Source organism: Ovis canadensis, chromosome 5, assembly GCF_042477335.2.
Source record: "Ovis canadensis isolate MfBH-ARS-UI-01 breed Bighorn chromosome 5, ARS-UI_OviCan_v2, whole genome shotgun sequence".
Lineage (NCBI taxonomy): Eukaryota > Metazoa > Chordata > Mammalia > Artiodactyla > Bovidae > Ovis > Ovis canadensis.
Window position 1 is genome coordinate 32952344 of NC_091249.1, and position 8396 is coordinate 32960739.

The window sequence follows — 8396 nt, forward strand, 5'->3', positions numbered from 1 at the left end:
GTAGAGGACCCCAGAGCAGGCGGGCGGCTGGCAGGGAGACTCAGGACCAGGCACTTGAGAACTGAGACCACTGTGGGGAGACAGGGGGGAGAAAAGCAGCCAGAGACAGCAGCGAAGCAGGACCTCAGCCTGTGGGATGCTGGAGGCCAGCCCGGTTGCTAGGAGATGGTGTTGCGTGTGGGAGGGATGACGCGGGTGGTGTGGGCAGGGCCAGAGCCAGACCCGGCAGGCAGTCCAGGAGAGACAAACATGAGAGGGTAGACCTGCCTGCAACCCCACCTGCTAAGTCACCAATAACACTGAATGAAAACCACGAAAACGCGCTGCAGCCGCTGGTCTAGATAAGTCATGCTCAGGGGTACAGGAAGCATCTCTGGGCTTGGCTGGTCTGAACTTGTTTGGAGAGATGTTGGTTCCATCCTCTCCCTGGTCACCTGTTAGTTCAGCTCCCAGGGCTAAGAAGATGTTTCAGGTAAGCGGTTCAAGCCTCTTTGGAGTGAACAGGCCAGAGGACTCATGGAGAAGGCAGCCCAGAGTAGGCAGCTGGGTATGGGGAGTGTCACCCTCTGTATATCTGCCCAAGCTCTGAAAAATAAAGATACTAGAGAACAGATATTTGCTGTTTATGGAACACCCATTTTCACAACAGTAGGATTCACAGCAGCCAAATGGTGAGAAAAAGCCAAAAGCCAAGTGTCCATTACAGATGATGAATAAACAAGTATGGTCACTCACGTGGTGGAATATTACTCAGCCTTAAAAAGGAAGGAGGTTCTGACACCTGCCACAACATGGATGAACCTTGGGGACGTGATGCCCAGTGAGATAACCCAGACACAGAAGGACACACACTGTCTCATTCCACTCACAGGAGGTCCTGGAGGAGTCAGATCTGTAGAGACAGGAAGGAGATGGCAGGGGCTGGCGGCTGGGGACGGGAGGGGAAAGCCACTGTTTCTTGGGGGCAGAGTTTCAGATTGGGAAGATGAGAAAGTTCTGGAGATGATGGTAGGGAATCATATGAATGACTGCATCATATGTTGGTGGGGATTGTGCAACCATATGAATACGCTTAATGCCACTGAGCTGTGCCTCTAAAGATGGTTACGATAGTATTTTGTCTATTTTATTTGTCTCTGGTACCACATCTATTTTAACACAATAAAATTCTCTTTTCATGCACTGGCTTTTTCCAATTACAAAAATCTTGGAAATCTCAGAAAAAAATGGGAGAAGGGAAATAAAATCAACCATCATTAACACTGTTTCCTTCCAGTTTTCTCATTTTTGACTCTTGGTTACCGGCGCGCTGTTTATACCACTTTCTTTCCTCCTTTTCTTCGCTTGACATTATAACAACTTTGACTTCTCAGCTGTGTTTTCAAGGTGCTTAGATATAGTTTTTCTAATTTAATTCTTCTGGAGACCTTTGGAGACAAATCTTTTTCATTATTATCAAGGTGCTGAAATATGGTCCAACTCTCACATCCACAAATGACTACAGGAAAAAACCATAGCTTTGACTACATGTGTGTGGATGGACCACACTTGATCCATTCACCAGTTGATGGACATTTGGGTCACTTCCACTTTGTGGCTACTATGAAGAGATGTAGTTTTTTGGTCTGTTTTTTTCTCCTTAACTTATTATGTACTTGGGTAGAGCCAATTAACAATGTTGTGATAGTTTCAGGTGGAGAGTGAAGGGACTCAGCCATACATGTGGGACTCAGCCATACATGTACATGTATCCATTTCCACCACAACCCCCCCTCCCATTCAGGCTGCCACGTAACATTGAACTGAGTTCCATGTGCTATACAGCAGGCCCTTGTTGATTATCTGTTTTAAATACAGCAGTGTATACATGTCCATACCAAGCTCCCTAACTATCCCCTTCCTTTCGGCAACCATAAATTCCTTCTCTAAGTCTGTGAGTCTCTTTCTGTTTTATAAGTTCATTTCTATCATTTCTTTTTAGATTCCACATACAAGGGATGTTTCTCCTTTGAAGAGATGTAGTTTTTAATAGCTGTGTAGCATTCCACTGCATGAACCTACCCTAATTTGCTTAATTGTTCTCTTACTGTTGGATGTTTAGATTGCAGATTACAAATTACACCTCGGTAAACACCTTCCTGAATGTTTAAAGGAATGAACATTTTAAGGCATTTGAAACTTCCATGCGCAAGACCACGTTCCATCAGAGCTGTGTGAATTTCCCCCCCCACCCCACCCCCGCTTTAAACTAAAGAGACTGACTCCAGTCCCCAAGTCAGGACCACGCCCTCTCAGTTTCCAAGGTACTTTCCTGCACATACGTTTAACAGTTAGGTCTCCCTCTGCCGTGTCCTGGATATTCAGCTGCTGTTCTATCAGCATCTCATTCACGCAACATGTGTTGATTGAACACCTTATCATGTGCCATGGGTCATTTCTCGTGGGACCTCTCTCTGTCCCCGACTGAGAATGCTGAGGTTGATTCAATGTTCACTCAGCAAATCAACTCAATGGACATGAGTTTGAGCAAAGTACAGGAGACAGTGAAGGACAGGGAAGCCTGGCATGCTGCAGGCCACGGGGTCACAGAGAGTCAGACACGACCTAGTAGCCAAACAACAACAATCTGCAAACATCGCCTCCTTGGGAGAACCCAAAGCGGAGCCAGAGTCACTTCACTCAGAAAGGGTGACTCCGTGGCCCTTTAACATATTAGCCATGGGGTGTCAGGAGCTCACTTCACTTCCCAGAGCCTCTTATGAAACTGGATTAAAACTCATTAGCACCAACCTTGCAGGGCGGTGGAGAGAGCTCAGTAATAAAATACATTGGGTTTCTGTTGCTTCATGCGTGCTTCTCGTTGCAGCGGCCTCTCTTGTCTCAGAGCACGGGCTCTAGGGCACACTGGCTCAGTAGTTGCAGCTATGGGCCCTGGAACACAGGCTCAGCAGTGGTGGTGCACCAGGCTTAGTTGCAGCACGGTTTTAAAAAAACTTTTATTTATGTTTAATTGAAGGATACTTGCTTTACAATGTTGGTTTCATTTCTGCCATACATCAACATGAATTAGCCATAGGTGTACGTATGTCTCCTCCCTCTTGAACCTCCCTATTATAGGAGTGAAGTTAGAAACAGAAAAACAAATATCGTATATTAACACATACATATGGAATCTAGAAAGATGGTACTGATGAACCTATTTTCAGAGCAGCAAAAATGTCCCTGATGCTGGGAAAGATCAAGGGCAGAAGCAGAAGAGGGTATCAGAGGATGAGATGGCTGGATGGCATCACCGATGCAATGAACATGAACTCGGGCAAACTCCGGGAGATGGTGAGGGACAGGGAGGCCTGGCGTGCTGCAGTCCATGGGGTGGCGAAGAGTCAGACATGACTGAGCAACTGAAGAACAGCAACAATGGAGACACAGACGTAGAGTGCATTTTTTAAAAGTGCTTGCTGCCCAGAAGTGTTCAGTCCCAGGGATACGGGCACAGTGGAGGGTAGGGGGGAGGGCGAACACTGGTGATTAAGATGGAAGTCACACACAGAACATGCACGTGAGTGAGATAAACCCCACAGGTGCTGCTGATGTTCGAGCACTCCCCAGTAGTGGCCAGTCCCCCCATAATTACCCCAGAGTGAAGCCACTCCCACAGTGAGGAGCTTCCTGTCAGCTCTGCAGCCCTCTCCTCTTGAGTGTAACCATCAAAGAAGCTGGAAAAAACTGGGAGGAGGGCTTCGAAGGTGGCTCAGTGGTAAAGAACCTGTCTGCCAATGCAGGAGATATAAGAGGCGTGGGTTTGATCCCTGGGGTCAAGAAGATCACCTGGAGGAAGCAAGGGCAACCCACTCCAGTATTCTTGCCTGGAGAATCGCCATGAATAGGGGAGCCTGGCAAGCTACACCGCATAGGGGTGCAAAGAGTTGGACATGACTGAAGCAACTGAGCATGCGTGAGCACACAACTTGGGAGGAAAGAAGTAGAACAAAAGAAAGCAGTCTAGAAGAAAAAAACCAAACACGTATATACACTATCCTCAGAGAACAAGTAGAAAGTACACGAGCCAGGAAACAAGCTTAAATTTGCCCTTTGAAGAGGAATGTTCAAAGAACCAGAAAAAAAAACCCTTGAAAATAAAAAACCTGATGATCGGAATTTAAATGGCAACAGAAGGGTTGGACGACAAAAAAAGAGAGAAGACAGAAAGAAAAACTAATGTAGACAAGAAAATTAGACCAATTCAGGAAGCCCAATATGCGACTAAGAAGAGTTCCACAGAGACAGACCAGGGACATCAAAAGTGGGGAAAATCACCAGTGACATCATCCAAAAAGTTTGCCAGCAATGGAAAACATGACTGAGCCCACCAAATGTACAGCATCACAGGTGAAAATAGGTCCACAGCAAACCCACACTGTGAAAGGGCAGGATGTGGAGAGTAAAGAGAAGACAGAGGGGCTTCCCTGGTGGTCCAGTGGCCAAGACTCTGCACTCCCAATGCAGGAGGCCCGGGTTTGATCCCTGGTCAGGGAACTAGATTCCACATGTCACAGTGAAGATTCTATGTGCTGCAACTAAAACCTGATGCAGCCACGTAAATAAGAATTTGGGTGGGGAGGGCAGAGACATCACTTTGCCAACAAAGGTCTGTATCGTCAAGGCTATGGTTTTTCCAGTAGTCATGTATGGATGTGAGGGTTGAACCATAAAAAAGGCTGAGGGCCAAAGAACTGATATTTTTGAACCGTGATGCGGAGAAGACTCTCGAGTCCCCTGGACAGCAAGGAGATCAAACCAGTCAATCCTAAAGGAAATCAACCCTGAGTATTCATTGGAAGGACTGATGCTGAAGCTGAAGTTCCAATCCTTTGGCCACATGATGTGAAGAGCCAACTCATTGGAAAAGACCCTGATGCTGAGAAAGATTGAGGGCAGGAGGAGAAGGGGCGATAGAGGACGAGATGCTTGGATGGCATCACCAACTCAGTGGACATGAGTCTGAGCAAACTCCAGAAATTGGTGAAGGACAGGGAAGGCTGGCGTGCTGTAGTCCATGGGGTCACAAAGAGTCAGACACAACTGAGCAACTGAACAACAAAAACGAAAGGAGACAGAGAAGATTCTACAAGCTTCCAAAGAGAGACGAGGAGGGGAAAGAAAAGTGACAAGCAGAAAATGAGGAAGCAGAACAGTTCAGATTATTTAGCTGTCCAAGACTGGAAGCTGGAAGGCCTGAGGCAAGGGACTGTGTACCCAGGGCACTCTGCTACCCAAAGCACTTGTCCTCAGTCACACCACCAATCACACAGGAGAGTGAAGGAAACACCTTCTCTGGGAATGCCCGGGGAGTATGAATTCCTAAAACAAAGGCACAAACCAATAAACAGGAGACTTGGACCCAAGAAACTGGAGCTACATCTCAGGAATCCTGGGTGCTAAAGAAAGAGGGGTCAGAAGCACAACCAGGCAACAGCTGCTCCTGTTTGGGGTAGTTAGTTCCACTCGAGGAACTTGGGGAGAGAGAGAGTCATAGACATACAAAACAAAGGCAATCACTAACTCCAGGAAGAGCAAAGAGCAAGTCTTAGAAAATAAAAGTGTTCCTTAGTGGACACTGTTGCACTGTGAACAAAAGTTTCATATAATATAAGCACTGAATATTCATTTAAACAAAAGTCATGATACCTTTGTTTGAGAACTTTGGAGAAAGAAATATATCTCATAGAGTTAAGTCTGTTCCTGAAATCAATGGACAACAAACATTCCAATGATAAATCCAGAGATGTGTAAACCACTGAGGAGTGAGACACACGGTGCTTTGTTTAAAACAGTTTTTCTTAAGCTTTGTACAGTCTTCAGCACAGAGCCAAAGGTTCTACAAATATTGCTACTATTAATTTTGACAAGAAGAAAACACACATACCCTCGAGGGGCCCACTGCTGAGTCGAGGAGCTTTATGTGGTTTGGAAAGCACTTGAGAACTTCCTGTGTGCCATGAACAGCAACATATTTCATTTTTTTCTTTTAAATATTTATTTACTTGGCTGCACTGGAGTATTACTTTACTGGCATATGGGGTCTAGTTCCCCAACCAGGGATGGAACCTGGGCCCCCTGCATTGTGAGCCCCAAGTCTTAGCCACTGGACCACCAGGAAAGTCTCCACATTCAATTTAGTTGATGAGGAGTGCACTTATAGGATCAAATAAATTAGAAAATGTGCCTACATTATAAGAAAATAAAGACAGAGAGAGACCACAGGTCAGCAAACCAAGCCCACTTACCCACCATCTAGCATGCATCGTCTGATTTTGTGCATCCCGGGAGCTAAAAATGGTTCTTTACATTTTTAAATGGCTGGGGAGAAAGCCATATTGCATGACACGTGAATAGTACATGAAGCTGAAATTTCAGCGTACATAAGTAACATTTCATTGGAAGGCAGCCATACCTGTTCTCTTTCCCTTGTGTTCTCTCTCTCTACAGCAGTTTCTGTGCCACCGCAGCAGAACTGAGTAGTTGAGACTTGCAGCTCTTGGGGTTTCCCTGGTGGTCCAGTGGCTAAGACTCAGGGCTCCCAGTGCAGGGGGCCCAGGTTTGAACCCTGGTCAGGGAACTAGATCCCACAGGCTGCAACTAAGACCCAGTGCAACCAAAAATATATACATAGTGAAAAAGAAGAAAAGACACGTGGCCCTTGATGGAGAGTTTGCTGCCTCCTGCGTTAGAGCACGAGGGTGTGGGACAGGATGGGGAGGATCAAGGTGGGATCCTGGAGCAGGGGCAAGTCTCCGGGCACTTTGTGGGTCACCTGCTCTTCCTCTAAGTTTACCCTCTCACATGATTCTGTGTTCTTTTGTGCTGGGAGAGCCTCCCCCATGCCAAGCTCCAGAGATAAATGATTGCCCAGGCCACACCCAGCCTCTGCCCTTGCTCATGGAGCCTACGCTCCATCAAGGAGAGCAAGGCAGATCCCAGGTAACTGACAAGAGCGAGTGAGACAGGGTAACAGGCAGTAATCAGGCTTGGCTGGTGGGCGGCCCCTCTGGGTGGTCGGGAAGGGTCTCAGAGGCATTGTCGGAAGTGCTAAGAAGGATCCTGCCTTGCGAAGAGCTTGGGGGAGCACGTGCTAGGAGGAGAAAGTGGCATGTGCAAAGGCCCTGGGGCTGGACAGTGCCGGCTCATCTGGGAACAGGAGAGAGAAGCGAGCAGAGGTGAGAGCGGCCCCACCAAGCCGTAGCCAGGAGCTGGGTTTTATGAGCACAGCTGGCACCCAGGGAGGTTTTTGGTTTGTTTGGTTGCATTGGGTCTTAGCTGTGACACGTGGGATCTTCACTGCGTCATGCAGATATCTTTGTTGCAGTGCATGGACTCTCTAGTTGTGACGAGCAAGCTTAGTGGTTGCAGTACAAGGGAGGGGTTAGTTGTTCCATGGCATGTGGGCTCTTAGTTCCCCAACCAGGGATCAAACCTGCATCTCCTCCACTGCAAGGCAGGTTCTTAACCACTGGACACCAGGGACATCCCCAGGGGAGATGTTAAGCCAGGAAGTGATATGGGCCCAGGCCATATTGAACCCATAAGCATGGCTGGGAAATGAGGCACCTGGCTCCACCTCTGGTACCAGGAAGACAGGACACGGGACTGGGGAAGAGCAGGGAACCTCTCCCGTTAAAGGCAGATCCACCTAAAGCTCACCCTGGCACCCACAGTACACTGCCTGAGAGGCCCTTCCTTGGACCAGGCAGGAGTAGCCCAGTGGCCCACACTCCAGTTGCAAAGCATTTTTCCTCGAAAGAAGGGAGTGTTCCCGTGCTGAATCCCCATGTCCCCTGGCAGGGAGAGAAAGCTAAATTTAAAGGTGTGCTAACTGGGGCAGTTTGAGCCAGTGTGTGCTCCAGCTGCAAATCAGCTGGGGACTCAGCAACTCAGCCGTCCCCACAGCTGGCAGCAGCTGGCCCTCCACATCCAGGGAGCTCTTATAGGTTCATTCTATTTGGGGGATCTACCATGTGCCCCACACCTTGCTGGGCAGTGTGTGGGTCCTGGAGCTGGATTGGCCTGGGTTCAAAGCTCCTATGTCCAAGGATGGGCTTCCCAGGTGGCTGAGTGGGTAAAGAATCCACCTGCAATGCAGAATACATAGGAGATGTGGGTGGGGAAGATCTCTTGGAGAAGAGCATGGCAACCCACTCCAGTAGTCTTGCCTAGAGAATCCCATGGACAGGGGAGCCTAGCAGGCTACAGTCCATGGGGTCGCAAAGAGTGTGATATGACTGAGTCTGACCCCTCTGAGCCTCACCTTTCTTGTCTGCAAAATGGGTCCGATAAGAGCACTCACCTTACAAGTAACAGGCACTGCTCACTAGCTCGTCTCTCCCAGTATTCACTGG

General features: G+C 48.0%; 1 non-coding gene across 1 annotated transcript; it reads left to right on the forward strand.

The window, feature by feature from the left end:
* The first annotated feature begins 4463 nt into the window (after window positions 1-4463).
* TRNAG-CCC (transfer RNA glycine (anticodon CCC)) lies at window positions 4464-4536 on the forward strand. The gene has a single exon. It is a non-coding gene; the product is annotated as a tRNA-Gly (tRNA).
* Window positions 4537-8396: the final 3860 nt, after the last annotated feature.